The sequence below is a fragment of the Atta cephalotes genome, assembly GCF_000143395.1.
Source record: "Atta cephalotes unplaced genomic scaffold scaffold00001, whole genome shotgun sequence".
Taxonomy (NCBI): domain Eukaryota; kingdom Metazoa; phylum Arthropoda; class Insecta; order Hymenoptera; family Formicidae; genus Atta; species Atta cephalotes.
This window is the reverse complement of record NW_012130065.1, coordinates 2,098,143-2,106,357: the sequence shown is the minus strand read 5'-3', so window position 1 is coordinate 2,106,357 and position 8,215 is coordinate 2,098,143.

The following is an 8,215-nucleotide window of genomic DNA, read 5'->3' as shown; positions in this document are numbered from 1 at the left end:
ACGGGTTTACGGTTAACGGTTACGTTAGTTAGTTCGTTACGTACGTACGTAGTACGTACTACTACTACTACTACTATATCTCTCTCTCTCTCTCTCTCTCTCTCTCTCTCTCTCTCTCTCTCTCTCTCTCTCTCCTCCTCCTCCTTCCTTTCTTTCTCTCTCTTTTAGTCTCTTTCCCTATCTGTCTTTTGTCAACGCATGATCATTTATTACTTTTCGAAATCGCTCTCATCCAATCTATATTTCCTTCAACAATTTTCACGCAGCAGTTCTCCAAAGAATGTCATTAAAGCAATACTGAGAGCTCGCTGCTGAATACCGCAGCTCGAATTGTTACGAAATTGCGTGGAAGTGATTTTCTCGAAACTGCACTGCTGAAGATAATGAGAACAACTCTGTTCATTTGTTAAGCGGAACAACCAACGAGATTATTAGAATTCTGTGCGACGTAATAGCGACGAAGAGACAATGCCTCTATGAATGTGCTTCTTCTCAAATTCCTTCTAGAGCAATACACGTCAAGAAACGTATAAAATAATGAGTATTATATTTAAAATATTTTCATATTTTACATCCTGATTATTCTATGATATAGACGTTATCATTATATAGACGTATTTTACATTTTTATGATACAATTTATATTATATTAATTAATCTGAATTATTTATCACAATCATTTGAAATAAAGACTCGTGATAAGAATCTGAAGAATAATTCAAATAAATACTTCCAATAAATCGAGTCAAAATGATGATAGCTGTCGGTCTGTTCTTGACACTTGCAAGGCAAATTAATTCGCGACAGCTGACTCGATTGTCCATTCGATTAAATGTTGGGTGGAGCTGAGTGGTTATGTAACAAATTAGACCTGACTATGCTGACTAGTTAATAGGCTGCGTATTTACTTGAAGCTAAACAATATTACATATCTAAGCCACAGGCTATTATTACTATATCGACATTCAATACTGCAAATCTCATTTTGATATTATGGATATACATGAAACATGACTTTAATTGTAAATATGTACTTTAGAAAATAATTAAATTGCAATAATGATTTTGTTTCTTCATTTTCCTATTATAAAAGCTTCTGATAATTTGGAGAGTAACTTGAAGATAAAAAAGACATTAAATCTCATAATTCTATCAAAAATTTTATAAAAAATAAAATATAATAATTAAATATTTAAAAGTAAAAATGATTATATAGATATATGAATTATCTATTTGCAAATGAGAGAGCTTTTGCACTAATCAAATTTATATGACAGTCTACATTTCACATTTATCGTACGTACACGATACATTACACGTCATTTTACCGATAATTTACTTATTTAAATAATTGTTAAAGCCATTTTCCACACAATTATCATACTATTTAAATCAATTCTATTCTTCTTTGATGTCCTTCATTCATGATGAAATATGTCATTGGCTCATTATAGGTTTGTGTTGATCCGGTTAATGATAGTCGATTAATTTGTATTTGCATGAAATGCAATTATTCAGCAACTCTATCAAATATTTTCACAAGGATAAAATGATATATCTTTAATTTTCTGCAAATTCGGTTAAATATATTTTTCGTATACTTAATTATAATTTGGATTTAAAAAATGGCGACGCATATCTAAAAGTATCTGTTGAGACACTGATAATCCGCAATTATTTCTTGCATAGTTATTTCAAATCTGTAATTAATATTACATGCAAATTATATTAAACATATGGAGTGATCGAAAATGGAAAATAAAAATACATAACTTGATATTTGATGTGAATTAAAAGAGCTTTTTTATATTTCGTAGTCAATTCAAGATTTAAGAACCTAACGCTTTAACGATTTTGCGTCCATCACCGTCAGGCCAAGTATTTACTTTACACCAACGAGGGATAAAGGAAGGAAGGAAGTGCCGAAGGAAGGAAGAAAGCCGAGGAGAACGTCATGAGAAAAGGGCGATCCATCAAAATCAAAAGAGCGCCGCCGCAAGCACCAAGAGTCGTTTACTTTCTCTGCTCCTCGCGGATACTTCGTTATTTTTCGAGTCGCTTCTTATCTTTTTTCCCTTTATCCTCTTCGTTTGTGTCATTATCCCCACACCTATGTGACATTGGCGAAGTGGCCAGATAAATGATATAACAAGTAACTATATATAAAGGATAGTCTTCATCTATTCGAACGGACTGACAAGTGGAATATCTTGAGTCTGGATATATATTCATAAAAACATGGAATTGTATAATCGCGCAGAAAAATCATTAGTCAGTTAAATTAATGAATATCACTTAGGTAAATAATGATTATACAATGAGAGAAAAAAATAATTGTAATTACTAATTTAATTACAATTTAGTCTATATTTTCAATTTATAGTTTATATTTTCAATGCCAATTATATATTTTTTGATAGAACTACAAGCATAATTATTATTATACTAATATTATAACAGCATATATTTTTTTGGTAAAAGATATATACAATTATTATTATTAACATTGTAGCAGTAATAATTATAAAAATGGAGCTCTTAACTATGATTCTATCATGCAATTGTAGTCATCACAAACACTTTTCTCTCAGTGTATTAATTAATATCACATTAATTAATAATGATTATATCTTCCTCAAAATTCTGATATTGAATATCAAGATTACTGAGCTATTTACTCTTCTTGTTATCAAGTTTTCCGAAAAACAGTTCTGTTGTTACACGTCGCAAGTACGGAAGAGTTTTTCCTAAAAACTGAACGGAGCATTAACAAGATACATCACCATGTGGGAAGTTTAATGCAAGATGTTGATAAATTCACGCGAATACCGAGATAACGTCGGAATACGATGCACATATCGCGAGTTTTCACCACTCGAATGCCTGAATAATTGGAAATCCAATAACTCGACACGCGGTATAACTTGAGATCGCAAGCAGCATGCTAAGTAACACTATCGCGGCTACGCCAACTTGATGATGATTTAGTAGCGCAGAAGGAAATACATATGAGAGAGGAGGCTCGACGAGAGCAGGGCGGAGCTGAGCGCGAGCGCGTGAATCTATTTAAGCGCGACACTGAGGGAATCACGAAGTGAAGGGTGAAGAGAGGAGAGAATAATGGATGGTATACCCGTAATGTCACGTGCAGCATGCCGAAACCACGCCGTCCACACTCTCGGCTGTGTTAATCAAACGGCGCACAAGGTAGCTCGCGGAAAAGGCAACCACCGGATAGTCGGGTACAATCAACGCGCAGTCAGGTAAGGCCGTTCGCCACGGCTACCTGTGTGAAAACACGTGAGAAATCGTACTACGTGATTGTCGCATACCGATCACCTAGATCCGGATCTTCACGTCGTGTAATTTGGCAGCTAGATTGCTCTGTTAATCCGCATCTCCGATATACCTCCAACCGGAGATCGATTTTCGGCGTGAATTATCGCCCGATGTGAGCCACGCCCGAACGGGAAATCATGTTGATGAATCCGCATTAAAATTTAGTTCCAATTAGATTTGCAATAATTATGAGGGTAACTGCACACGGCGAATAAAGTGTTCCGCGTGCATGTAGGTATATGCGAAACGTCATTCGTGCACGTAATGGAAAAACAGATGCACAACAAATTTACATTTTAATTCTGTATGTATGTATGATATTATGTAATGCGCAATATCACAAAGTGATATTGTAAATCTAAGATACAATACAATATGAAATACATTTATCGTTTCTTGGATTAATTTAGTTTGCCTTGTTTTATATTTTATCTAACTTTTATATCTAATAATTTGGTACATCATATAGTTCAACGAAATATTTAGAACAAAAGATTGAATGAATAACGCTTTTGTATAATGATCACAAATACATCAATAAGCTATACAAAACGCATTGTTGCATTTTGCATACATATCACGCGTTATATTATACATAGTATATGCTACGAATTTTTTTTTAATTTTTGGTAAAAGTTCGAATAAATATTTACACGTCAAAGAATTGATATCGATGCATTTGCATAGAACTAAATTCAAATTGCGTTTTAATATTAAATACACGTTTGACATGTCCTCGAATTTACAAATGCATGCATACATTTCATTGCTTCAAAAAGGAGAAACGAATTTCAAAAACGTTGTCCGCAGTATTGATAATATACATAACATCTACAATAATTACACATTCGTTGATTCTGATTTACAGCACTAGGCGCAATGTTTCAAGTACCCACAGCTTCAGTGAATATATCGGAAGGCTCCCGTGTGTTTTGCAAGCTATCAGACTGGTCGATTGGCCAGAAGAAGCTTTGGAAAACTGCCAGCGAGTTCCCGAAGTCGTAAGCTTTGGCTGACCTCGGCTCGTCTATCCTACCGAGATGGATTTTTTTCTCTTAGGACCTTTGTGTCCCCGGGAAGTAACTTCACGGTTGTATCCATGTGCATTGCTCGCCGATGTGACAGATGCTCGTACATGGATGTGTATGTGCACACATACGAATAGCTCGTGTGCACACAGGAACTTGCATTTTACGAGCCAGCATCCCCCCGGGTGCGTGCGATGGCATCGTCAGCATTTCTACCTTGACCGATGAGATTGCCGCTAAAACGAATGCGTACTCACAGCAGTTTTCAATATATCAGATCCACAACTGTCCACGAGTTATGTTTTACAATTCGTGACCTCGGTAAATGCGAAAGCAACAGCAATAAAACGCAAACGGTCTCGAGTCTTGAGTTTTATGTAAACGCAACGGTCTACATTTCCTTGGTAATAATAAGTTAAACAATAATAAGTTAAATTAGACTACTGTATAAATAAATCAAATAAATAAAGAAACGTCAAGTATGATTGGATCTTGGTGTCTAATAATATTTCTATATAAATTTTAAATATTCTTATATATTCTCTTGTTGCATAAATTGCCGATTACTGTTGAACTTAAAACATTAATGGAAATTAAAATAATAATATCATAAATTAAATTGATTGTCAATTTAATTTTAGTACACATGATTAGGTATTATCATTTATGTCCTTTTTCTTCTTTGAAGATATATAGTCATAGATCAATACGCGATTCTTAAGTGAGCTAGATTTGAACTAAAATTTGAATCAATCGAATTTATTTAATTATGTTTTGAGAAGCATTAGATTGATTAAACTTAGCTTAAATTGGATTCTCAGATTGAATTAAAACTATATACAGCTCTAAATGAGCTCTACCTTCTCCTTTTTTTTATAACATACACACTTTTATAACATACATAAAAGTATATATAAGAATCACTTAATAATTTTTGTATACTTTTTTCCTGCGATATAAACGACGTGTGTAGTAAATCGTGTATAAAATCATCGTGTATATCGTGAGAATTAATATCTGTACGACACAGAAATTTTTGCAACATTGCTGCAACTGCTATAATGCTTGCAATTGCTATAATGTTGTTGGAATAATTTGTGCTATGTGGATAATGATGCTTAAAACCGTAAAGAATTTATTGCGAAAAATATTACTCCAGTCAGGTTAGAACCTGAACTTCCCGACTATTCGGAGTAAGCTTTTTCAATTCTACTGAGACTTCCGTACTTCATTTATATCATACATGAAATGACGTGTTCGATAAAATAATTATATAATTCTTTTATATACACGTACACGGAGAGAATTTTGTTTTAAAATTTACCCTGAAAATATGGTTGCGGTACGATACAATATTTTAAAGATTTTTACCATTCACTTCAGTAGAATTAATCAAACTTATTTTATATTTTATTATAGTTTTATTAATGAATGAGAGAGATTTACATTAAAATTCTTTGAAATACAACGTTGTCCTACGACTATCATATTTTCAGGATAAAGGATCTAAGAAAAAATTCTCTCTGTGTAAGTTTTTTATATTAGCTAAATCGTCTCTAGCTAAATCGTCTCTAAATCGGAAAGGTTAAGCTCTCAATGATTGAATCGATCAGATTTGACAATTACGAAATCGTTGAAAAGGCTGGATGAAAACGTAACAGTTGTACCTGGAGATCGTAAGACCATCGCTGCTTTTCGGGAAATTACATTCCATTCATAACAGCTTCCACAACGCTTATCGCGAACGGCATTTAAATAAATTTACACTGTCTGTGTTTCTATGAACTGAGAAACGACAGTACGCTTCAGCGGTTCTGAAGGGTATCTGCGAGGATGCTTTAGATAACTTTTAATTGGGATGAACATAAATTTTCTCTCGCGCTAGAAACGCTCGTGAGCTTTATTATAAGGCTGAAGCGCTTACAATGATATTCGTCTTTTAAAGTAACACAAAATCCTTCCGAATGGACAATGAAGCATTATTATGGAAGGAACTCCTGCTATAACGCTCACGAGTCAACTTTATTTTACAATTAACAAGAGCACACCAATATTTATGATCGATAATAAAAACGGCAAATTGACACATCCTCTATGATATCTCTTCATATGAATGTTATGAATGTTGCACAAAATGCATATCGCTACGGGTCGACGGTTTCAACTTCGAATTTCTACGCTCGCTCTGTTCGCTTGAGTGCGATTATTTGCATAACACAATGGACATTTCGGTATTGACACTGCGCAGTTTCTATTAGCGAGAGCAATATTTGAAATTGCGAGGCGCTTGCGCCTGAGTTTTGTTCGAACGTCGGATTGATCCGATTTGCGTATTCCATAGACAGCCTAGTTTTTAAAAATACCCCGACATTTCCCGTTGTCAGGAAAGACTCAAGTTTTTTTTTGTCGATTGATTATAAAATGTATGTCGAATGAAAAAGAAGATCGACGAGTTAACATGTCGAGCAACCTAAACGGAATATCATTATTTTGATGCAAAACGGCAAATTAATTACAAGTTCGTAACGAAGCGATCGATAATTATGAATTAATATCCAACAAGCACGGAACAATAAAAATACACAAATGCAAATTGCAACGGCTTGGTAGAGATTGCAATTGTGCGTTATGTCATGATTTCTTTGCAAAGTTCAATTGAAATTTTATTGCACTATTATTCAATATTTGCATTCAGGAGTTTTTCTCGTTTTTCCTTCCAGCTCTAATTTTTTTATAAAGTATGCATATATAAGACTTGTAAGAGAGTTTAATATCATTGCAAATATATAAATCTATCAAAAATCAATATACTTTACTTTGAAACCAATATTTAAAAAAAAAACGATATAATAATGTTATAATTTGAATAATTTTCGTGTTTAAAGTCAATAATTCATTCGCGCATTTATAAAATTGTTGTACGTTTAATATATTGCCAATTAATCGTTGATATCAAATTTTATTTTTGCGATAACCGAATCAACATTTGTATGCAGGATGCGCGCCATATCCTTCAATTACAGATATAATTTTTTCTTCCGGTTGACCCCTCCATATTCTGATTACTTGGGTACGATGGACGTTTCCTCTCCTTCATATGCATATCGCTACTTATATCTTTCGTCAAAATCGTCAATCTCGGAATACGTTTGAAAGTGCTGTTGGCATGCTGACAACTCTCTTTGCTCTCGAAAGAAAATAGCGAACGTCAATAATTTGTTCTTAATGGATACTCATTATAAACTATTTCGAACCTGAACAGGCTTTATCGATAGAAGTTAGTATATAATTGCGGACATATATCGCTACACCGCGTAATGCTGCCGCGTACTGCATAGTACTCTCAACACGCCTAAACTAATTTCAAACTGTAATAAAAGTACGCGTGGCTTATACATTGCTGAACGTATGCTATAAACCATTAACGGTAATGATATTGTTCTTGTAACGCGGCACTAATTCTAATGATAACGAGCTGGCGCGTAATGTATATTGTATTCATTACCTTGACTTATTAAAGCAAATAATGAGAATGATGATTGTTCAACAGGTATTGTAAGCGGTAGAGTAAATCGTTAGAGACAATTATACATTTCCAGAAATGAGATATATATATGTGTGGTGTGTGTGTGTGTGTGCGTGCGTGCGTGCGTGCGTGCGTGCGTGCGTGCGTGCGTGCGTGCGTGCGTGCGTGCGTGCGTGCGTGCGTGTGTGCGTGTGTGCGTGCGTGCGTGTGTGTGTGTGTGTGCGTGTGTGTGCGTGTCGTGTCGGGTNTGTGTGTGTGTGTGTGTGTGTGTCGTTAGTCGGTTAGGTCGGGTTATTGGTTAGTTAGGTTAGGTTAGTTAGGT